This window comes from Cricetulus griseus, chromosome 4 (genome assembly GCF_003668045.3).
Source record: "Cricetulus griseus strain 17A/GY chromosome 4, alternate assembly CriGri-PICRH-1.0, whole genome shotgun sequence".
Taxonomy (NCBI): Eukaryota; Metazoa; Chordata; class Mammalia; order Rodentia; family Cricetidae; genus Cricetulus; species Cricetulus griseus.
This window is the reverse complement of record NC_048597.1, coordinates 181,755,104-181,780,463: the sequence shown is the minus strand read 5'-3', so window position 1 is coordinate 181,780,463 and position 25,360 is coordinate 181,755,104. Positions and strand designations below refer to the sequence as shown.

Sequence of the window (25,360 nt, the reverse complement as noted above, 5' to 3'; positions counted from 1 at the left end):
CTGTGTCAGTATGCCAGCTCCTAGGGAAAAGATGGTAAAGAGCTGCTTCCCTATGACCACAGGAGCAGAGACCTGACATGTCCATGGCATGCTTCCTCTTGGTTCTCAATCATTATTATGACTGACAGCATAGCCTCATATTAGAGGACTATGGAGTGAAAGTCTGGGTTCACATCAACAAAATCGCATCCTTCAAAGCCTCTGCATTTCAGATGCCTCCGGAAGTGCAAACAGAAAAACGCTACTGAATGGCTCATTTTTTCCACCGTGGTAACAGCATTCTTCCCACTGGTGACAATGTCTGCTGGCTCAAAGTGGGATCAGAGAGCAGTAATGAAACTGTCACTGGTGTCACCTTAATACTGTCCACAGTCTAGCTTGCTGTGGAAGTCACTTGGCAAATGCTTCAGCAGCCCCTTCCAATCACACAGGCAGGAATCTGGTTCAAACCAGTAGAGAAGGCTAGTTTTATAATTTTGTTAGTAGAATGCTTGCCCAGTGTGGTGATATGTTAGTCATGATTTATTAAAGCTTGCCTGAGGATTCAAGAAGCAAAGTCAGCCACAAGCAATAGAAGCCAGGCACACACACATCTTCAATTCCAGCAGCCAGAAGTTGGGAAATGGTGGTACACACCTTTAATCCTAGGACTCAAGATTAAGTGGTAGACGGATCTGAGTTCACTGTCACCCAAAGATACACCAGATCGAATCAGTCTAAAAGAGTAACAGATCACACACCTTTAATGCCAGCACTAGAAGGGTATAAAAGATAGAAGCAGGGTCTTCGGTATTCAGTAGGAGGCGTTCATTCTCCAGCCATGCTGAGGAGAAGTTACAATCTAAGGCTTGGTGAGAGCTTGTGGAGACAGGATCAACCCATTTCATCCTGAGGTAGAGGTAAGGATTAGTGACAGCTGCTTTGCTTGCTACTAGCTTTCTCCTGCCCTGTACAGGTCAGCACCCTCTGCCTAGGAGATTCAAGGTTGTAGCATAGCAAGCTGACTGTTAAAACTAACAACACCCAATCAAACTATAAATGAGAAAAACAAAGACACTCTGGTGACACGTAAGACTACTGAAAAAAAATTTTTTCTCATCTCTTGTTTAGTCTACAACTTTCATGATAAATAAACAAAGTATAAATTATATGCTAAAATAAAATAAAATGTACGCTAAAAAGAATAAGCTTTGATACAGGTTGGTAGATGTGTGATTTTTTTTCCCAGTAAAAAGGTGGACTATCCTCAAAGAATTCGTTAAAATTACTCGAAGCCACACTCAGACACTTCACTGGCAAGCACACACAGGGACCTGCCAGACACTGTCAGAATTCGAGATTTGAGGGGTTTTGAAAGCAGCTGGTGACTGCATCAGGATAGCATGGTTTTTACATCAAAAAATCTGTGTTGAATATAAAGAACAATAAAAACTGGACTTGGTCCTACATCAAGGGCGGCTTTGCACCTTCGTCTCCTGCATTTGCCACACGATGCTCATGGCTGGAAAAACAAAAGAGACCTGGCTGGGCTATCCTCAGATCTCTTTGAAGTCCAACACCTGCTTTTTCTAGTTACTCAGAGTCTAGGGTGGACTCACTTTAAAAGCACATTGGCTCTTGTGCCCCCCTCCCCGCCCCCACCAGACTGGCCACTATTAGACAGCTAAGCCTTTATTGCCAATTCTATTTGGTATGAAGGATTAGGTGGACACTTTGAGGCCAATTCCCCTGAGGATGATGGGAAAGGACCTAATGTATGTGGAGGAAGGTTAGTGTGACACAGTTCAGACACCGTGCTGGTTGCCTCGAGGAAGCTTATCATGATAAATCTGCACCACAGCATAGGGCTTTCCCTGACAACACAAAAGACAAGATGAGAAAGTGGATGGGGATTTAGCAGACACATCCAGGAAGCTAGGGCTGGATATGATCAAGATGTATTGTATACATGTCTGGAAGTGTGAAAGAATAAAATAAGAGTCCCAGGAGGTCCCTACAGGCCACCCCTCTCCCACTACTGGACCCAGTGAACACAAAGGCTTAAATATTCCCCCACCACCACCCCACCCTCCCAACCCCCAGAAAAAGAAACAAGAGGCCAGCAAGATGGCTCAGCAAGTAAAGGGACTGAGCACCAAGCCTGATGACCTGAGTTTGACCCTTGGGTCTCAACATAGTGGAAAGAAAGGACTGACTCCCACAAGTTGTCCTTTGACCTCCACAGTTCACTGTGGCACCTACACACACACACACACACACACACACACACACACACACGCCTCAATTTAAACAAACAAAAAACCTTGGAGCAGGAAGGAAGTTCTACGCTTATAAACCCAGCCTCAAGAAGTAGAGGGAGAACCAGAAATTCAAAGCCAGCCTGGGCTACAAGTTAAGACCCTGTCACTATAAACAAAAACAAACACCACAAATCCCATCTAGTAAGTGTCCATTTATGTCTATTATGCCTTTAAGGCCTCAGAATACCATGGTATCTTTTAGTTGGAAGTTTCCAGCTTTCTGTAAATAGGGCTTGAGTTTTAGAAGTGAGACTATGTAAGAACTCTTCATCGATTCAACAGCAGACCCTCTGAACTACTCTGAAAAGAAATCTATGCTTATGTAATTTCTCTTTACACTTATTAAATTTCTCACAGTTCTTTTGTTTGTCTGTTTGTTTCTGAGACAGGTCTTGCTATGGTAGCTCAGGTTGGCTTCCAACTGCCTCAGCCTCCCATGTGTGGGCCTATAGGCACACATCACTTTAGCCAGTTCAAACTGTTAGCTTACAAAACTCATACAAATCCCTATTTCATCTGCTCCTTAAAGCAATCCCAATCCTCTGAAGTGCTTTGCTGTTATGGATACATGCATTTTGTTGTTGTTTTGAGTCAGGGTTTCACTATGTAAACCAGGCTGTCCCAGAACTCAGATATTCACCTGCTTCTGCCTCCCCTGTGCTAGGATTGGAAGACATGTGCCATTATGCTCAGCACAGATATTATGAAAACTTCCATTTTGCAGGTATGAAAACAAAGGGGACTGCCTAACACACAAGCAGGAGTCAAGCCTTCGATGGATACTACAAGCTTCCAAAAAACAGGTCTTCCCTCTAGCCCAGTTGAGTTCACTACAATGCGTACGGTGATGAAGGTGAAACGGCTTTGTTCAGAAAAGGAGGCCATGATAGGATCCATCTGTGATGAGTGGATCATGGTTTTTCTAAAGATGAACATGCTTGACTCTTTTACCATGTAAAACCCATGTTCTGGTATTCATGTTTGGCAGAGACCTGACCCACCAGCCTGAACAGAATGTTCACAGCCTTGCTCTAATACATTGCCTACAAAGCTGTGTTACAGGACTATGTAAAACCCAAGTTTAGACCAACCTTCCCTGAGTAATCCTGAGGATGGATTAAATATGCTCTATGCCTCTCTTCCTTCATGATGTGGCTAGTGTGTTTAGATGAAGCTGCTCTATGTTTCTCCCCCTTCTCCATGGAGAAATGTCACCCAAGAGTGTAAACTAATCAAACTAAATCCTTCTATAGGAATTAAGCTTGGTGGTATGGGCAGATTAAGCTATTAGGTGTAACTGCATCAGACCCTTGGCAAGAGTTGTGTGTGCAGTCAGGTCAATAGAATCATTTGAGCTTTGGGGTTGGGGAGAGACTTTAGGAATCTGGTAGCCACTTCTAGTTAGAACTGCCCTCCACTTTCATTAATATGAGCATTTTATAATAGCCACGTAAACTAGGTCAACTAGTGTGGAAATTTTCCTTTTGCTTCAAAAGAGGAGATAAAATGGATTGCACAGCACACAGTACATTCCTGACTCTCAGATCCATGCTGGGCAGAGCAAGCTCTCTGAGTTTTCCAACCTGTTGCCCAAGTTGGCAACTGTGCTCACTGGAAGTCTCCAAACAGCCCCTTGTCTGCAGTCATGAAGGGGAAAAGAGAGCCTGCTGGGGATACAAGGTTCAAAGGTCTGTAACCTGCCACAAGCAAGAGCAGCAAGATCTCTAACCCCTTTGGGCAAAAATTAGGATGCAACAGAGAAAGCCAAGCATGAGTTTGTGGGTGAAACCACAAGGTCTCATCAAGAGATCAAAAGATACGACTTTTTTTTTTTTTTTTTTTTTTTTTTTTTTTTTTTTTTTTTTTTTTTGTTTTTCGAGACAGGGTTTCTCTGTGTAGCTTTGGAGCCTATCCTGGCTCTGGCTCTGGAGACCAGGCTGGCCTCGAACTCACAGAGATCCACCTGCCTCTGCCTCCTGACTGCTGGGATTAAAGGTGTGTGCTACCAACGCCTGGCTAAAAGATAGACTTTTAAAATGTGAGTAGTCACTCCAGAAGGAAGATATCCAGCATGTCTTACTCATTTTGAATCAGTCCCATCAAGGGCTGAGCAGCTCCCATTTCATATTCCTCTACTACAGAGATCCTTTGCAGTCTTCTTCAGTGGTCCTGAGCATACTTTGGGATGGTAACATTTCTGGGTAGATTTTCTGTATAACTAAAGAGGGTTCACTGTGCCTGCGCCCCCACCATGTGTTTATCTGACCCCCCTGGCTCCCAAGCGCAGAGAGAAATACAACTAGATGACTTTAGGTAGACTTTCTTTCTTTCTTTCTTTCTTTCTTTCTTTCTTTGTTTTTTAAGATTTATATATTTATCATGTGTACAGTCTTCTGTCTGCATGTAGGCCTGCAGGCCAGAGGAAAGCACCAGATCTTATTACGGGTGGTTGTGAGCCACCATGTGGTTGCTGGGAATTGAACTCAGGACCTTTGGAAGAGCAGTCAGTGCTCTTAACTTCTGAGCCATCTCTCCAGCCCTAGGTAGACTTCCTTTCAGGCAACTCTTCCACATCAGAGTGGTCCAGTTGCCTGCCAGTCACCCTCCTTCAGGGCAACCTCCTCCCAAGAGCCACCAAAAAAAGCCATCTCAGGAGTCCAGGTTTCCCCTTCCCAGATTCTCTTCCTATTTTTATTTTCTGTCACCTATTTGCCTCTTCCAGTCAATATTCTTCTTTTCTTTCCCATAGTCAACTTCCGGTTTCTTCTTCCCTAAAGATTCCCCAACTAGAGTGAGAACTAAACATATATGGCAACCAGAAGAAAATGTAGATATGCCTGACGGAATTCAGTGGAGCAGTAGAATGGCTGTGGATGTATCTCAGGCGGTAGCATCCTTACTTGGCGTGTATGAAGGCCTGGATTTGATGCCCCAGCACCACATAAACCAGGCATGGCTGTACACACCTGTAACCCCAGCATCTAGGAGGTAGAGGCAGGGGGTTCAGAGGTCCAAGATCACCCTTGGCTACAAAACAAGTTTGAAGCCAGCTTGAGATATGGGAGACCCTGCTTTAGAAGAAAGAAAGGAAGGAAGGAAAGAAGAAAGGGAAATTCTATTTTTAAAAAGAACTATTTTGGCTGGGCAGTGGTGGTTCATGCCTTTAATCCCAGCACTCGGGAGACAGAGGCAGGTGGATTTCTGTGAGTTCTAGGCCAGCCTGGTCATAAAGCTACACGGAGAAACCCTGTCTTAAAAAAAATAAACCAAAGAAAAAAAAAAAGAACTTTTTTTTTTTTTTTAAGCCTAGTGGAGGGCTGGTGAGATGGCATGGGCCACATAAGGCTAGTGACCCAAATTCCATCCCAAAACCCACATAAAAGTAGATGGAGAGAACCAACTCCACAAAGTTGCCCTCTGACCTTCACATTCATGCCCACAGATAGATATGATCTCTCTCTCTCTCTCTCTCTCTCTCCCCCTCGCTCTTTTCTCTTACACATACTTATAATAATAAAAAATGAAAACTCAAAATACCATTAGAATACAATTAAGGGAGAATAAAATTTCTTCAAAGAAAAAAAAAAAACAAGAGAGAGAGGTCACTTTCAAACTCTTCAAACCGAGTAGGTTCTAAGCTCTGTCAAGAACTTTCTGGGGGCTTGCACTAAAGCCAGACATGTAATGTGGACACACAAGGTCGTGTAAAGGCTAAAATGGAAGAGGGTTTTTCCCTGCTTTCAATTCTAACTTTACAAAAACCTTTTCTATAAAAAAATTTAAGATCCAGACAGACATTTGTTTTCTGTTCACCGTGGAGGCCCGAGTTTGCAATCCCAGCACTCAGGAGGCAGAAGCAGGAGGATCTCTGTGGTTTTGAGGCCAGCCTGGTCTACAGAGTGAATACTAGGTCAACCAGGGCTGCATATATGTGTCAAACAAACAAACAAACAAACAAAAACCCTATTTGTATAATCCCAGCATTTAGGATGCAGAGACAGAAAGATCTTTAATTGAAGTCAGCCTGGGGTACATGCTGAGATTTTGGTATGAAAACTGAATAATTGAATAAGTAAAATTCAACTCTATTTTCATATGGATGATAAAGTATTACACAGCTTGTGAAATAATTTATTTAGAAAGAAAGTCTCTAAAATTCATAACTTTTTATGAAGGGGAGGGGAGGAGACATCAAAGAAGAGGGAGGTTACTTAATTCCCTAAAGCCCAGGGGACAGGAGCCACTTCTCTGTAGGAGGAGTGGACTTTAGAAGCTGCAGGGTGTGAAGCAGTCAGGCCTCTGACCACGGCCTCCTCCAAACAGCCAGGGAGTGGCACCAAGTGATTGACCGGAAAGGCAGCTGAAGAATGTAAATCTGAAAAGGAATCTGAAGCAAAGTGCAGAACTGCAGAGGGTTGCAAAGGAGGAAAATCATAAAAAAGGAGAGGGCAAAGGTTAGGGTGCATGTGTGGCTCAGAGGTAGAGAGCTTGTAGTCCAGTGAATACGAGGCCCCAAGCTCCATCTCCAGCCCAGGGGGACAATAACATATACATATACATGTAATTTGGGGGATAAGAAAAACACTTCAGGAAAATCTGAACCACAGCTCACTGCCTAGGATACAAATTCCGAACAACAGAGCTATAAAGCATGGTCCTGGGTATCCGTTTTCCCACCTGAATTACTTGGAACTCCTGTGAAAAGCAGGCTTGTGTCACATCCCCAAATTGCTCAGGTGCTTCCGAGCCACCACCAAAGTTCATGTTTCCAGTGTAAGGCACAGCTCCAAAGTGGAGAGGGGACCAGGGGACTGGGTGGCCACCATCTCTATTGCTGAAGGCGCCCGAGGTTGGCCAAAGGTTCACCTGTCATCCCCTCAGAATGAGTCCACGTTTTACAGAAGTTAGTGTATTTAATAAGCACTTTCCAAAAACAAAACACACAATGAAACCCCAAAAAAGCCTCCTGCTATTGAGCTTACTGCAGTTGGTAAATATGCAGCCTGATCAGCTTGCGTTTGGTGTTCAACCAAATCACAGCACAGAAACAGACAGACAGACAGACAGACAGTAGATAGAAAATAGATAGATAGATAGATAAAGATAGATAGACAGTGAGTCTCATGTAGCCTAGGTAAACCCTTAATTATATTGGAGGATGACCTTGAATTTATGCTCTACACTCCAGAATGCTGGAATTATAGTTATGTATCACCACACTTAGCTTATTTGATGTTGGGAAATCAGTCAGGACTTCACATATGAGGGACAAGCACTCGATCAACCAAGCTACAGGCCCAACTCTATAATTCTTAAATATCCACCAACTGTGGCTTTCAACCTTGACTACTTTTAGGAAGCATCCAAGAAGCTTCTAAAAGTCACACAGCTATGTCTGCATCCCACCCCTGGTCTCAGATGATGTAAGAGCTCCACAGGTGACTCCAAGCTGTACAGAGACCACTGCTCTCTGTACCTCAACTTCCTAATGATATAAAAGTGTATGGTTGCAACCAAAGGTCAACTATGATATGTGGTACAGGACCAGCTCAAGTGAGGTAAGTACCATGGTACAAATGAGGAAGGCATCTCTCTGGGAAGACTTGGGAATGTGAGGAACTAGTTAGAAACTTACCAAAGATGTGGGCGTGAGAGATACCCAGGCAGAAGTGAGGGAGAGGATGATTTAAACCCTTGTTAGTATTAATAATTACTTGGTGATTATTTTGTTTACCTCCTGTAACTTCAGATCTAAATATATAAGGATATGCATATGCTTCTGATATTATGTTTGTAACTTTTTTTTTTCAATTTTTAATTTTTGGTTTTGTTGAATCATTCATAGCCCTACACTGGGCCAAGAACTCACTTGGTAACCTCAGACTCTTAGCGATCCTCCTGCCTCTGTCTTCCCTGATGCTGGGATTATAGGTGTGCACTGCCACACCTGGCTTTTGCTTATGCTTATAATTTCCTAATTAACAAGAGATTTTTGTCCCAGTGTGACTGAAGTGGACTTAATCCCCTGCTAAGCATGCTTCTAGCCAAGGCTGTGTGTTTCATCCAGCCCAGAGCTAAAGGCAGAAAGGGTAAGTTTCCTCCACCCCCGCAGGGCACCTTCCATGTACAGGAGGGTAAAAGCCCATCTATTTGGAACGTTCATCTCACCGCAAGCCAACGAGAAACTGTGTGACCTGGCTGGTTAAAGAGAGCGTTCAGTTTCTTGAATCATTTCTAAGATGACTCCCTTGGCCTCCAATTGGAAAGTATTCCCTTAACAGGCAACGTGAAACCCTTTCAGAGACAATCTGAAAAAAAAAAAAAAAAAACTAGAGAGAAATGGCAGAGTTCCCCTGAAGTTCAGTCCACCGGACCTTCAGTAAAATAGCTATAAAAAAGCTAATGAGGTAATGATAGTGGCAATTCTTGCCTCCATTCTGGGGGTAGGTGAGGAAGTCAGAAAAGAGAAAAGGGGGATGGAAGGGGGTGACACCAATACGAAGCTTGATTACACTGGGAACTTGATGTGCTCTGAGAAGATCTGAGTATCTATAATCGTTATTATTAACATTTATATTGTCACTACTTATACAAGCTACTGACTTCCTGCATTTTATTATTTGTTTGTTTTTTGGAGGCAGGTCTCACATAGCCATGGAACTCACTATGAGGACTAGGCATTTATTTGTTTGTTTTGTTTTGTTTGTTGGAGAGAGGATTTCACATAGCCCTGGATGTCCTGGAATGGAATATAAAGACCAGGCTGCCCTAGAACTCCCAGAGGTCTGCCTGCCTCTGCCTTGAAAGTGCTGAGATTAAAGGCGTGCTTCACTACACCTGGCTTCTGGATAACTTTATAAAAAATGAAATTGTAGTCAAATCATATAGAAAACAATGGGGGTGGAGAGAGCCTTCCTCTCTAGCCACCAGGCTCCTGCCCCACCCCCTCCCTCGCCTCAGGGTGGTGCAGATCCAACACTGCTGTCTGACTAACCTTTACAACCTAGCTGGAGGACACACTGAGTCATGGTTTCATTAACTTTTATTCAGTGTGATCTTCCTTCCAGAAGTCCAGATTTGGGAGTTCCAAAAAGAATGAAAAAGATGAAGATACGATTTCAAAGTTTTGAACAGTTATCACTCAAAAAGCATGGAGGGGGGGTGAGGATGTATCTCAATGATAGAGTGCCTGCTAGCCCTGGATTAAACTCCCAGACACCCAAAACAGCAACACCCAGAGGGACCAGATGCTTCACTTCCACTCTTGGGAACCAACTGTGTCAGGAAAGAAAATAATTACAACTAACCTTAGGGTTGGGACATGGTAGTAGAAATCTGTGATCCCGGCTCATGGGAGAGAATCAGGAGTTCTAGGCCTGCCCTCGGCTACTTAGTAAGTTGGAGAACAAGCTGAGATAGCCAAGGCTTAGTTTCAAAACAAAACAAAAAACAAAAGGTCCAACCTTAATAGCCAACACGGCACTGAGGGGGATCAGGGAGGGGTGTTGGAGTGCAGGGATGTGGGAAAGCTGAAGAAAAAGATGGAGGGTCTCCAATAGGTGAAGGAGTGGATGGAAGTCGCTTCTCACCTCAGCCAAGATCAGCGATAGATGCTTCAGTTTTCTTGAAGTGTTTCTAACCTGACTTAACTACTTCCAGTTTTGAAGTTATTTCCTGACTAGGCAAGTGAAACCCTTTCAAAGAGAATGTGCTAATGGCTGGCTCAGTGAGTCAAAGTGCTCGTCACACAAACCTAGGTGACCCGAATCCATTGTAGGATACACAGGGTAGAAGGAGAAAACCAATTCCACAAGCGATCCTCTGACCTCTAAATGTAGGCTGTGGCATGCCTGGGTGCACACAAACATCATTTATACACACACAACTATGAAAAATACTGCAGCCGATGATGGTGGCGCAGGCCTTTATTCCCAGCACTTGGGAGGCAAAGGCAGGTGGATCTCAGAAAGAATTCTAGGGCAGCCTTATCTACAGAAAGAGTTCTAGGGCAGCCAGGGCTACACAGGGAAACTGTCTTGAAGAAAGGGGGAAAAAAAAGCATTTCTGGAAATGAGCCTGTAGCTAGCCTTCTAGGAATTCAGATAAATGGTAAGAAAAGGAAAGTCCATGGAAAATGACCTAGGGCTGTGCTCTTATCTGAACTACGAAGGACAGATGTGAAAATCACTTCATTCACTCACCCAGTGTTTTCGAGAGGCTGTTAATGCAAGCTATTGGCAGGACATAGAAGTCAGGATTCCCTCTGTAGCTTTCATATGACAGAATTACTAGAAAGTACGGGTGGTCAGAGGAAGCAAATGCCCCCCACACACACCCATGCAGGAGATTGAATCCAGGGCCTCACCCATGAAGCTCGTGTTCTGCCTCTCAGCTACACCCTCAGCCCCCCTCAGCCCCCATTAATGCATGTGTACCCTGTTAGTGCACTTGACTGGGAAGGCTGTGTATGTGGAGTGCTGCTGTACTTACGCATGTGGAAGTCAGAGGCCAACCTCAGGTCCTAACTACCTCTTTTAAAGACAGATGTCTTCACAGCCTGGGAACTCTGTAAGTAGGCAAGGCGACTGATGTCACACCTTGCTGTTTGTTTGTGGATTTGTTTTGTTTCGAGACAGGCTCTCACAGTGTAGTCCTGGCTAACCTTGAACTCTTGGAGATCCTCCTGCCTCTGCCTCCCATAACCATCTATAATCTGGGGAATCAACACCCTTTTGTGCCTCCTTGGGCACCAGGCACACATGCACATCAACACTCATACACATACAATTATTTTTTTTAAATCTTTAAAAGATAATTTTTTAAAAAAAGAAAAAAAAAATTAATAGGCTCAAGTGGCTTGGGATGTACAGGAGGATGCAGGGATGTGCGAAGGCAGAGAGAAAAGTTGGCTAAGCTCTCTAATACACAGTGGAAGGTTCTCTCTCTTATGTGGGTCCTGGGCATCAAATTCCAATTATCAGGCTTGGCTGCAGACCTGCTGACCGGCTCACTGGTTCTAGAAGATTTGACAGGCCAGTTCAGCACCTCTGGTCATGGTACCAAAGCTGGAATCAGCTGCGCCACAGAAAGGATATTCTGAGCTAAAGAGTCTCCTGGTGTGCTATGGGCAAACCACTCTGACATCTAATAAAAGAAGCTGAGTCTAGGAGAAAAGCACTCCCTCAATGCCCCCCCCCCCCAGAACTGCTCTTGGATGTTAAGTGAGCGGGATAAGGCTTTTGGTTAGCTAGGCTTCTGAAGGTTTGAGATACCCCTACATCCTGTCCTTGGAAATGCCATCCTAGATAGCAAAAACTGGATTTCCTCTGGAGACATGATCAGACCCACATTGCCTTTCTCAGCTACAGTGTTCCCAGGCACTCCCTTAGGGTCCCAGTTAAAATGCAGATTCCAAATCCATATGTCTGGGTGGGAGCTGGAAGTTCTGAGTGTATAATGTTTCTTGTGTAACGATGCTACTGGTCCCTCAGCCCAAAGCTTGCTCATGTGTGCTTCTGGGAACAGAGGGCACCCCTCCAAAACTAACGCAGAATCTGTATCCCTCTTGTGCCATGTCACCGATGGGTGACGTCAAGTAGGGTATTTGTTTCATTTGCCTCCTCTTCTGTAAATCTACAAAACTAACCATCATATCAACTTCAATGGATACACCAACGTTAGGCAGCACAGGCTGGCTCTCACTAACAGTACCAAGGGCAGAGTCTCTCTCTCTCTCTCTCTCTCTCTCTCTCTCTCTCTCTCTCTCTCTCTCTGTCTGTCTGTCTTTGACATGGTGTGTGTGTGTGTGTGTGTGTGTGTGTGTGTGTGTGTGTGTTTCCACTTGTGTCTGTGGAGTGTGGGCATTCATGTGCCACAGTGGACCTGTACAGATCAGAGGATCACCTGACAAGTGTCTGGCCTGTCCTTCCACCTTGTTTGAGACAGGGTCTTTTGCTAGCTGGCCCACAAACTTCCAGGCGTTCCCCTGTCTTCACCTCCCCTTCCACACATCTCTCTGTAGGATCACTGGGGTTATAGATGTGTGCCACTGCATCCAGAATTCAGACTCTAGGGATCTGAACTCAGGTCCCCATTGCTTACAAAGCAAGCTCTTCATCCATGGGGCCATCACCCCAGCCCAATCTCTTTTCTGCAGTACACACAGCTCCTGGAAGGTTCTGAAGTCTCCAGTGGAAATGACTGAGAACAGAAAACCCTGGACAAGGGAGCAGCCACGAAGAGCTATAGCCCCATAAGCCTGCATAGTTGCAAACACTTCCAGAAATAGCCTTATCCTGTGTTTGTTCCAGTGATTTATAACATTAAGACCCACCCCATGATTTCCTAGCTTAAGAACTCTCCAAGTCCAGTGTTCAGGAAGAGGAAGCCTTTCTTCCCTAAGAAGGCCAGCACACCTAGACTGGAGCACCATCAATGAATTTAACCCTGGTTAGCCTCACTTCCTCTTCCCAAATGCCAAACTCCACCCTGATAAAGAACTCAGTATATCACCAAGTCCTTTTATCTAAAATGCTTTATTCATATAGAAATTATAAAAATGCCCTTATTGAGCCTGACAGTGGTGGCCCACGGCTTTAATCCTAGCACTAGGGAGTCAGAGGCTAGTGGATCTCTGAGTTCAAGGCCAGCCTGGTCTACAGAGTGAGTTCCAGGACAGCCAAAGAGCTACACGGTGAGATGCTGTCTCAAAAAACCAGAAAAACAAGAAACAAGCAAACAAAAATGCACTTACCACATGGAATCACCTTAAATGTGGATAATAAAGATTCATTATCACAGGTAAGTAGGAAACTCTCACTACATATATTGTAACCACATTGACTGTGACCCTGTAGTTTTTTTGTTTTTGTTTTGTTTTAACCTGGGTAACTAAATATTACCATTCTTTTGTACACATCAATCTTCTAACCCCCAAAACTTAAAGTATGTGAATTCAAGCTTCAGGTTCCAAGGTAATGGAGACAGAGTGTAGACAGTTGCTTTGCTTTTAAAACTGAGTCGCTTTCTGCATGATTCAGCAACATCTCTATTGAGAGAAAGTCAAACCTAATACGAAGGGCAAAACCCTTAAGAGAAAACATTAAGAGCCATTTGAAGCCAAAGGAAGTGTCAAGAGGCCAGGCAGCGTTCCTGAGATGCAGATGAACCTACTGGAATTTGCACCCAGCACAATAAACAAAACAATTAAGCCATCAGCAGGCCTCCAAGGAGACTCTGAGGCTTTAGCAGGTGGCAAAAAACAACCCTACTAAGCACCTGTTAACTGCAGGGCAAACAAAGGCAGTAAACTCCCTCTCTCCCACTTTAAACCAGAACAGACACAGACCACAGCAATCTCACAGCCTGACGGTCTCCACAACCCTCCACAGCCGTCCCATCCTCTTAACCAGGTTGCCATTTTTCAGACCTACAGAAACAGCCAGACCACTCCCCCAGTTCAGGATTCAAGTTCAGAGTGAGCAGAGGCTGCCCAACTCCACACCAGACTGGACCCTGACCTGCAGTAATGAGAACTGAGTGGAAAGAACCTTAGTAGAATTTTGTTTTCATTTCTCCTAGCAAAGAGCAGCACTACCCCGGAGTGACAAGTTGGGACTGGTTGTGTGGCCTTGAGCAAGAACTTAGTCTCCCCAAGGAAGGATTGGAAATGAAGAGACAAGAATTAGATGCAAAAAACCTTTTGGGCCCTTCTGGCGTCCTTCAGCAGCCACACTGGCTAATATCCTGTTCTATTAATAAAAGCAGACTAGAGAGGAAACCCAAGTATGGTTTTATCTGCGGGGGTGGGGGTGGGGTGGATGGGGGGGCACGGTATTTTTAATCTTTGAAAACATTTCCAGTTTACAATCAGTTGTCTACTTTGGCCCACTCACTGGCTGTCATCAATCATTCATTCACCGAAGAGAATTATGCAAGTGAGTTGTATTGGAGGGGCTGAGGGTCTTCTGCACTGTGGGGAAAAACAGTCTGGCTCAGTTCAGTTAGAGCTCAGTTCAGTTAAATTGCCCCCCCCCCTTGCTAAGGCCAAGGTTTGTGATGGAAAACCAAACCCAGCCACAAGCATGAAAATGTCTTCTTCGTGAGTTCGAAGAACAGCAGACAGTAGCCAATGATCCAATGATTTGAAAACCTCCCACTGGCAGAAGGTCCCCTTCATTCCTGTCTGTCTACAGGCCATCCAAAATTCCTCTCTACAAATTGTGTGCCTGGGGACCAGACATCTTTACAGCCTCCAGGTCCACAGGTGGCCTGGACCACTCCCCAGTTCACTCCTAACACAAGGTTGGGGACTATTTCTTTGGCACTTTTGTAGGATCTTAGAATCTGAGCATGGAAAACACTTATTACAAAAAGCCCCAAAGATGCAAATTTGCCCATTTTGGTACTTGATAGACGTGGCCAGTCTTTGGATTATCTAGAAATTTTAAGCATCCAAGCTGCCCTCCAGTAAACCACCACATCTTCTAGCTACTTACACAAAAGCCCACATGATGTGCCATCAGGCCTGCTTACTTCTTGGTGTTTTCTTTTTTGTTTGTTTGCTTATTTTTATGCTTTTGTGGGTTTGGGTTTTGTTTTGTTTTGTTTTTGAGACAGGGTCTCTGCCGTACTGGAACTCACTCTGTAGACCAGGCTGACCCCAAACTCACAGAGATCTGCCTGCCTCTGCCTCCTGAGTGCTGGGATTAAAAGCGTATACCACAGCACCAGGCCCTGATATTGTTTTTCTTCAGTGCTGGTGACAGAAGCCAGTGCCTTATATGTGCCAGACAATTGTTCTACTGCATAACATCCCCAACTCTTGTAGGCAATATATGTGCAGGTGAGTGTGTTCAGGTGTGTGTGTGTGGCCATGTGGAGGTCAGATGTGGGGTCTCTTGCTCTTTTGCTCCCTCCCTTCTTATTCTGAAACAGGATCTCTCCCAAACCTGAAGCTCACTGTTTTGTCTAAGCTGGCCTATCAGTGATCTGTTTGTCTCTGTCCTCCAACACTGATAACAGGCACACAAGGCCTTGCCCAACTTTCACGGGGTGTGAGGGGTGGGAGGGTCTGCTGGGGATTTGAACTCAAGTTCTCTTCGCCACGGAGCTTTCTCTCCAGCTTGCTTGGTTGGTTGCTCGGTTGGCTTTTGTTTTTAAACAGGGTCTCACTACATCAGCTCAGACAACTGTAGCATTCCCACCAAAATGAAAGGCTCAGACATTTGAGTCACAGGGCCCTTCCACAGCTTCACTCCTCTTCCGAACCCTCAGCTAAAGAAGCTTAGCAGTGGTTTCCTGCAGTGGGTTTTAAGAGCACTTCACTGTGTTGACAATTCCACGCCCTACTTTTGTCTTTCAAGACAAAGATAAAAGGTGCACTTTTAAAAGACTGTTTCTACTTCCAGAGAAATACAAGCATTTCCCCCATTAAGTTTCTGCTTTTAATTTGTGTGTGTCTGTGGGAAAAGCGTCACCCTTGGATGTTGTTCCCCGAGAGCTGTCTACCTTGCTCTTTGAGACAAGATCTCTCCTTGGCTTGGAGGTCATCAAGTAGGCTAGGTATTTTGGGCCAGCAAGCCCCAGGGATCCAACCCTCTCTGCCTCCTCTCTATGAGATTCCTAAAACACACCATCAGACATAGTTCTTTTTTTAATATTTATTTATTTTTATTTTCTGTATACTGATGTTTTGTCTACATGAATGTCCGTAGGAGGGCATTGGATCCCTTGGAACAGGAGCTAGAGACAGTTGTAAGCTGCTATGTGGGTACTGAGAATTGAATCCCGGTCCTCTGGAAGAGCAGTCAGTGCTTTTAACTACTGAGCCACCTCTCTCTCTAGTCCCCTCCCCCTCTTTTTTCTCTCTCTTTTTTTTTTTTTTCTTTTTTCAATGTGAGTTCTGGAAATGGAACTCAGGTCCTCATGGTTTTGAGGCAAGCAATCTACAGACAGCTGGCTTCCCAGCCTTCCCATTAAATTTTAAAACGGGATCATAACTAGTATAGCATTTCACAAAACATCACATAGTCAGAACGGACTTGGGAGGACAGGCTGGATGCGAAACTAAATGAGAAAGAAGTCACCATGAAACGTAATTGATCAGAAGAGAAGCTAAAACGGCAGAGCTGTATGACCTTTGCAGAGAGAGTGAGAAAAAATTTGAAAAGCAATAACTTGCAACTGTGAGATTAAAAAAGCTGGAATCAGGGCTAGCTTCAAAAGAGAACTAGACTGTTAGCTGGAGGAGGAAGAGAGAGAAAGTCCTACCTAGAGAAAAGGTAATTAATTGTAAACAACATCGAATCCGGGAAGTGGGGATGTCACATGGTTCCACTAGGCAGACCATCCGCAGGTAACAAAAGCCAAGGACAGACTGAGGAACCCTGAGGAGACAGAGCAACTGTGATGGAATCCGACTGCAGGATCCAGAGGCACCTTTGCCAACTGACTCTTAAACACCACTGCCACAGGGTGCTGCTGATCGGATTTACAGCCTCAGACAAGGAGGACAAGTGTCCCATTGTCTCAGAGCACACAATGCTTAGAGAAGTGCTAAACAGGGCTGGGCAGAGGAGGACAAAAGTTGCAGAGGTGGGAGGAGAGGGCGCCTCTTGTTCTGATGGTCTTTGTCTTGTTTTCTCTCTCTGAGCAGGTGCAGAGTGTAGGCTTCTCAGACTTCTCAGGCTCCATCTTACCTAGCCTTGGAAGACTGGTGGACTGGTTAGGTTTTTTGGTTTTTGTTTGTCAACTTGACCCAAGCCAGGATCATTTAGGAAGAAGGAACTTCAGTTGAGAAGACGCCTCCATCAGACTGGTCTGTAGGCAAGTCTGTGGGGGATATTTTCTTGATAAATAATCAATGTGAGGGGACCCAGCTCATAGTAGGTGCCGCCACCCCTGGGCAGGTGGTCCTAGGTTAGGTAAGAAAGCAGGCTGAGCAGGCCATGGGGAGTGAGCTAATAGCCAGTGGCCTCTGTTTCAGTTCTTGCCTTGAGTTCCTGCTCAGATCTACCCCAGTGATAGACTGTGGGCTAGCTGTAAGATAAAGTAAACTCTTTCTTCCCCAAGTTTCTTTTGGTCACTGTTTTTTGTTTGTTTGTTTTTAATCAGAGTAATAGAAAGCAAACTAAAACAACAGGCAAGAGGCTTTGTGGGGCAAGAAGGGACACTCCTGGGAGGGTGTGGTTGGTGTGACAGAGTGGGCACAGGTGAAAGACCTGGAAGGAAGAGACTAGCTCAGCCTTTCTGTACCCCTGCCTTCACCTCTCAGTAAAGAAACAAAGTGCAGAAACCTGTCTCAGAGTCCAGTAACTAGAGCCTACCAACCTCCTTCTTAGGTAAGCATTCATTTTATAATTAATATCCATGAATTCTCTACCAGAGTAATAACAGGAATTCTATTTGCATAAGGTCCAATTTGTATTTGATGTATTTTTAACAGGAGACTATTAAACCTGAGTGTGGGGTGGGGGCTGTGACTCTGTTTCAGGTCAGTCAGGAAACAGCTCCTAATTCCTGCATGCATTCACTAACCTTACTAGTTTAATGTTTCTCAGGGTCTTACAGAAAGTCTTTTATTTGTTTTTTTCAATTGTTACTTTTACCAGGTGGTGGTGGTGGTGGTGGTGGTGGCAATGGCCCACACCTTTATTCCCAGCACTCAGGAGGCAGAAGCAGGCAGATCTCTGAGTTCAAGGTCAGCCTGGTCTACAGAGAGTTCCAGGACAGCCAGGGCTACACAGAGAAACCCTGTCTTGGAAAAAAAAAAAAAAGATTACTTTTATTTATTGTATGTGGTGTGTGTGTGTGTGTGTGTGTGTGTGTGTGTGTGTGTGTGTGTGTGTGTGTCTGTCGTGTACACCACGATTGGTGTGTGGAGGTCAGAGGACACTAGCAAGAGAAGGTTCTCTCTCCATGTGGATGCCAGGGATCAAGAGAAGGTCCTCTCTCCATGTGGATGCCAGGGTCAGACCTAAGTTGTCAGGCTTGATGACAAGTGTCTTTACTCCCTTCTCACTGGCCCCCCAAAGTTAGTTTAACTAGCCAAGCAGCAGTGGTTCACACCTTTAATCCCAGCACTTGGGAGGTAGAGACAGGCGGATCTCTCTGAGTTTGAGGCCAGCCTGGTCTATAGAGCTAGTTCCAGAACAGCTAGGGCTGTTACACAGAGAAACCCTGTCTCAGAAAGCCATAAATAAATAAGTTGATTTAACTTAATGCTTACTTTCAACTTTCCTTCTCCCTAATCTTTACTCTGCTTTATTTCCAAGCATTTCCAGTCACAGCAAGTTTAAAATGGGCCTAGACTGTGAGTCAGAACACTTGGGTTCCAGGGTCAACTCTGTTATTAAGTTGCTAAGTGACCTAGGGGTGGAGGACAGGCCACTTAAAATTATGTGGGTATCAGAGGGTTACTTGGGGAGGTAATTTTGAGGATTTATGGATCTTTTTTCTAGGAAAAAATGTAAATATTAACAGATTTCATAGACTCCTCTATAATCGTTTCTATATAGCTCTCTCTTTCTGTCTCGTGTGTGTGTGTGTGTGTGTGTGTGTGTGTGTGTGTGTGTGTGAATGTGTGTATGTGTGAGCTTGCACACACATAATGCACATGTCCGGAGGAAGACATCAGGTGTTGTGCTCTATTGTTGCCTAATTCCCCTAAGACAAGGCCTCTTATTGGATTTGGAGCTAGGCTGGTATCCAGGGAGCTCTGGGGATCTTCCTCCATCCACCCCCACACAGTGTTGGAGTTACAGGCACACACTTGGTTTTGCACCTGGGTCCTAGGGATTTGAATGCAGCTCCTCACTCTTACCATTGGAGCTATGGCCCCACACCAACTTCCAGTACATTTCCAATTTGACATTCTATATTTCAGGTCATCCGATCTCTCATAGAATTAAGCATTCTTTTCACAACTGATGCTGGTACAGATGAGGAGGAATGAAGAAGCTAAGAACTACAAACTCTCTCCCTACTGTTTACACCTAAATGCAGTGCCTGACTGAAGCTAAGACTGGAGAGTCAGGAAGACACCCTGTCCTATACATCATGATAGTAAATGCCAAGGGATTACTGCCAGACGCCCTGTGAATGACACTGGGCCACACTTTGGGAAGACTCCTTAGTGACCAGAGATGTCTACACAGTTCTATAAAACAAGGGCTCTCCACTTACAAGTCAAAGGGAATCGACCAGCTCTGATTGTCTGGGACACACCCCTTCTTCCAGGCCAAGGAGCACCAAGTGCCAAGTCTTGCTTGGCTTAAAACCCAATAGAATAAGTATGCAATGTTGTGCTAGCTATGACAGAGGAAGGTGAGAGCAGAGAAAGATGGGTCAGGAGTTATTGTAAGCTATTTTCTTTTCCCTGGTGGAGTTCTAAATAAAAGAACTGGGTGTGGCGAAGCACATGCCTACAGTACTAGTAATTCTGGCACTCGGGGATGGAGGCAGGAATTGCGAGTTGGAGGCCAGCCTGGGCTACAAAGTGAGACTCTGTCTCAAAAAATATTTAAAGAAATAAAATACAGGGAGAGAGAGGAAAGAAGGAGAGAGGAAAGGAGAGGAACACAGAGAGAAAAGGAAACCATGGAGAGAGTTGTAGACTAATGGTTTTTTGAAGTCCTCTGAACAAAAATAATCTTATAACTTCTCGTGTTATATAGGAGCCTGCAGATGGCATACTCCGTGGCTCACATGATATGGAAGTGACACAGGTTATTTTGAGAATCATCTTATAGTCCAGAGACATGCTTTCCAGCCAAGGAAAATATGCATTTTTGTCTGTGTGAGGACTATTTTTCTCCACATGGACAGCTCAGTGCTGGCTGGAAAGGCAGCGTTAGGCAGCGAGAAGTCTTGTCTCCACCTTGAAAGGGCAATGAGTTCCAGTCTTTAGTCCAGAAGGACAGTTAGTTGGCCTGTCTGGCTTGGCATGACTCAGGGTACTCTAAGTTTGGGCTCAAGTTACATGCTTGTTATTTTCACAGAGTTTCCTTCAGTGAATAGAAAATACTTTTTCTTTTTGTTGTTAACTATCGCTTTGACCTTTTCTTTTTTAATTTTGGAAGGAGACTGAAAGGTCTCTAATTGTCTTCCTGCCTTGGAAAAATCAGCTGAGGATGTGTCAGGAACCATGCTGGAGTATCTGTCAGACACAGAAGTTCAAAAGGCACAGCTTCCAGGATTATTCCTGCCCCCACATAATTCAGTCAATTAAGGAAAGATGGGGGAGGGGACACTATACCTCAGCCCTTAGGTAGTGCATTCTCCCACTGATTCTTGACGTAAACATGTGACTTGCTTTGGCCAGTGAGGACAACAGTAAATACGATGCAAACAAAATTTAGGAAATTTTTATGTATTGGCATTTATGCTTCTTGCTATTCTTGGTAATGCTGTGGTATGACCACTACTACGTAAACAAGCCAAGCCCAGTGTATTGTGGCATCTCCACTGGCGTGGCTGGAAGTGGGCCACCTGGTAAGGCAGGTGAGTGACATCGTCCTGGATCACGCATTCCCAGCCAAGCCATCAGCTGATCACAAGAGTCAGGAAAGCCTAGATGGGAACTGGCAGCTCATACACAGGGTCCTGAGAAATAATACAGGCTTATTATTTCAATCACATCATCTGGAATGAGTTGTTCTATCAAGAACATATACATACACCTGAAGCAAGGAATGACGACTAAGGAATGATAAGTTGGAGTACTGAGCAACAGGCATAGTACATGTGCCCTGGGTGACACTCATGGGGGACCTACTCTTGCCATCATCTTATGTCAAGTAATTAAAATAACCTAATGGAAGTCCAAAACTGACCATTTATCTTAATATCCATCTTGAAAATAACATTTGCTACAACTCTATGAATGATTTTGTGTGGTTTTCAGTTTTCTGCTGCTCCGAAAATTATACAAAGAATTGTATGTATGTGTTTGTATGCATTTTTTCTTAATTGGAAAAAGATGTTAAAACAGAGAATAACAAAGAAATAACCTATGTAATGCTGCCTAAAATTAATGCCATTTAACCACATTTACGTTCTATCTCTCTTTAAATATAAAACAAATAAAATATTAGGGCTATGTGAGTCCTGTAGTTCCTCCCAGAAGGTGGACTTAAGGCAGACACTTGAAACATATTTGGTAAGTCAGAAAAGGAGCACGGCACATAATGACTACCAACCATGTCTGCTGTTGCAATTTTAATACTGCTGCTGATTTCCTGAGGGTGCCACCTTAATTTCTCCCCATCTAGATACCCCCACACACAACCTTCACGCTCCAGAAACCTTATTTTATAACATGAAGGCTACCACCTGGGAGGGAAGGCAAAAGGACATAGAATGTAAGTGGTGAGGCAGGTTGTAACCAATAAAGAAGGCGAGCCTTTGCTCCAGCCAATGATTAAAGGTTGAAGGAAGTGACATCACCGGAAGTGCAGAGTATTGCCAGAAAAACTGGGTCAGTAACGAGCTGGACCAGCTCTCTGGGGCGTTTGAGATGAATAGGAGATAAAGATAATGAAAGGAAGAAACTTTAAACAAATATTTGTCATTAGACCTGACTCCTGAAGATTTCCAAGCCCAGACTATCAAAAAGATGGGCCAAGCCAGGCGGGAGTGGCACCTGCCTTTAATTCCAGGATTCAGGAGGCAGAGGCAGGCTGAGCTCTTGAGTTCTAGGCCAGCCTGGTCTACAAAGCTACAAAGAGAAACCCTGACTTAAACAAATAAACAAAAAAAGGTGGGTCAGTATCTGGTATAACTGGTGGTCCCCTCCAACAAGAGGTGTAAGGCACATGGAAAGTCCATCTGTCAGGGAAGAAGCTGGGGACCCTCAAGGATGTGGTACAGAACTAACAGACTATCTAGTGCACCTACTCCCTGGCAGAGACCACTTTCTAGACCTTGAAGAAACAGACTATTACCAGGGAGCCAGGATGAACTCACAAGCCAGCTCCTGGAGTGGAAGATCCAGAGAGCGAGAAAGAGGACACAAGGAACCACATGAATGTGCTAGAAAACCGGACCAGGCTGGCAGTGGAAGAACCTGAGGGAACTCAGCCTTGCTGTGGTGGCTGCTACACAGACTGTCTTTAAAGCAGGGGCAGAAACAGGAACATTAAGACAGGGAGGGGGCAGCTTTGGTGGGGAGACTGAGAGAACAAAGCCTGCTGGAGAACCCAAACTCAAAGGCAATCCCGCTGCCACGCTGCCCTGGCTGGCCTTCTGCCTACTCTCTACTATCATAGAGGAGTCTCCAGAGGCTAAGAGGAAGATAAAGGGCTCCAAGCAACACCAGCAACAGGTACCAGCTATCGGGTACCAACATGGTAAAGCAGACAGAACCTGGACCTTGGAATAAGGTACCTGGGATGCCACAAAATGCAGAGGGATTCTGGCTATTCTCCCAGATGCCTGTCCCTGCATCCTTGAACCTAGTAGGTATTTGTTCAGACAGTGAGGGAGTGGCAACAACTCAGTCCTCAAGTGAGTCCCCTGACCAGGACCTTCTCTAAGTCAAGGGTCAAGGGTCACAAGTTCCTTTTCAGCTATGGGGAAGGCCACAGGACCTGGTAGCTGGGGCAGGAGACCTTGACACCAATGACAGCCATGACCAGGCAAACCACCATCATCCTTCATTGCTTGTAGGGCCTGCAGAATCAGTAAGAATTTCATCTGAGGGACTCAGCTTCTCTCCATTCTCCCTAAGCCTTAAATCACCTCTGGATCTCAGCTCCTCCGCCACTACCCCAAAGCTATGTTTAAGGCACCACTCAGCTGAGACTTGCAGAAGAAATAGAAAGTCTTATCTTGTACCACTCTGTAGATGGTGGCAGGATTGGGGGACATAGGTTTGAGCTTTCCCGTCATCAACACACATTTGGAGGTCAGAACCTAGGGATATGAGAGTATACCCCAAGCTTGTTCCAACTGTACACCAAAAAGGGGGCTCCCCATCTTCAGTGTCACAGAAAGATGAGCAGCCTATTACAATGACAGTTGTAGTGAGTGTCAGGGCAACTTCTCCATGTACATACTTCTGGGGGAAATTTTTCTACAGTTATGACTTAAGTTTGGCTGTCAGGCTACTTGGAAGTATTACTCCACCAGCAAAGACCATGAATATGTCTACCAAGTTGAAAGATTTATAAAATCAATGGGGAAAAAATACAGAGCAAGGGTGATATATTTGCTTCTTAATTACAATGGCATAAAAACAGTGTGTGTTGGAATAGACTGGAAGAAAACCCAAAGACATAAAATAATTACCGTTTTGCAGGCAATGGTATTATGGGTGAATGCTTCAGACTTTATTTCTTACAATCTTTTACAGTTTAAGAGGCAATGAATCAAAAATAACACACTTTCATCTTCAAGCAAGCCTTCTTGAAAGGGCTCAGAAACAAAACTATCTGTGTCGTGTCTAGACTTTTGAGAAAATAAGATTCCAATCCACCCCCTTCTTAGACTGAGATCAGAAAATCTGAACTGTGCCACAGCTCAGCAAAATCCAGTGCCTTCAGAAGTCATTAAACTGGAAGACGACTCTCCTCCCCTGACCCTGCTCCTTGCTCTTTGAAATTGAGGTTTTTGTGTATTCCAGATTGGCCTCAAACTCGCTCGATAGCCAAAGATGAGCCCTGGACTCCTGAGGCTCTGTAGAACTGTATCACCACCTCCACCCACCATCTGAATTCTGGGATTATAGGGGTGCACTAACACACCAGGTATATGTGTGTTGAGAATCCAATGCAGGGCTCCATGTATGCCAGGCAAGCATTCTGCTGACTGAGCTGCATCACAGCCTGAGACTACTCTCTATGAAAGCTTGGGATCCTTTGTTTTTTGTTTGTTTCCCCCCTCTCTCAATCTCTCTCTCTCTCTCTCTCTCTCTCTCTCTCTCTCTCTCTCTCTCTCTCTCTCTGTGTGTGTGTGTGTGTGTGTGTTATGCATGTGTGCATCATGTGGGCACATGTAGAGGCCAGAAATGGATGTAGGGAGATTTTAGTCACTCCACCTTATTTTTTGAGACATGGTCTTTCACTCAAATTGGAGTTTCATGTTTCAGCTAAACTAGCCAGCCAGTGAGCCCCTAAGACCTGCTCCCATACCTCAGTGCTGCCATACCGGGCTTTTACATGGGTGCAGGGGAGCTGAACTCAAGTCTTGATGCCTGCATGGCAAACTCCTATTTACTGAGTCATCTCCCCAGGCCCCCTCTCTCCATAAAGGTTTAAGACAGAAATCTTAAATTCTTTTGGGGTGTTCCAGAAGGCACCGTACACTTAAATGAATGTGAACACACATCAGAATTCTAAATACCCAAGAGATCATGGGCTGCCTTCACACTGCTCTCATACTCAATTCCTAGGGAGAGGGACCTACCTCACTCCACCTCCACACCTGCTCTATATAAAACTGCACACCCACAGTAGGGTGGGTGTCCCCTCCTCAGGGGCAGAATAGAGACAGGAGAAGGGACCAGGTACAGAGCCCTGTGAGAAAGAGGGCAGTCACATGGCCACTAGTATTTTAGGTCAGAAAGGAAGTTTTTTATTAAAAGTGGCCTTTCTTCTGAAGCTCATAAATGACCATTCAAAAGTACTTGGAGGGCTGGCAAGATGCTCAAAGGGCAAGGGCACTTACTGCCAAACCTGACAACCCGAGTTTGATCTCCAGGACCCATATGATAGAAAGAAAGAACTGACTCCTGCAAGTTGCCTTTCAACCTCTACAGATACATGTACACACAAAGAGAAACAAGTGTAAGGAGGAAAATTACAAAACAAAACTTTAAATGATGACAATACTGGTGTTCTCCACGAGGGACCTCAGGAGTGAAGGCCAAGTCTGTGTAGACAGACAGCCTCTGGCTTGTCAAAGCCAATGCTGTTATTTTAGGAAAGGATTTGAAAATTCTGCTTGACTTAATATAACTGTCAAAAATATATTTAAAAAAAATTCTGCTAAGATGACCAAAAAGCTGTTGACTATGCCAAAATAAATTCTGAAGTACAAAATTCAGAACATGATTTGCTTGC

General features: G+C 44.6%; 1 protein-coding gene across 1 annotated transcript in view; it reads right to left on the bottom strand.

Moving 5' to 3' along the window:
- Myo1e (myosin IE) overlaps window positions 1–25,360 on the bottom strand; it is a 197,393-nt gene that overhangs the window by 166,228 nt on the left and 5,805 nt on the right. The gene's annotated exons all lie outside the window — the stretch shown is intronic.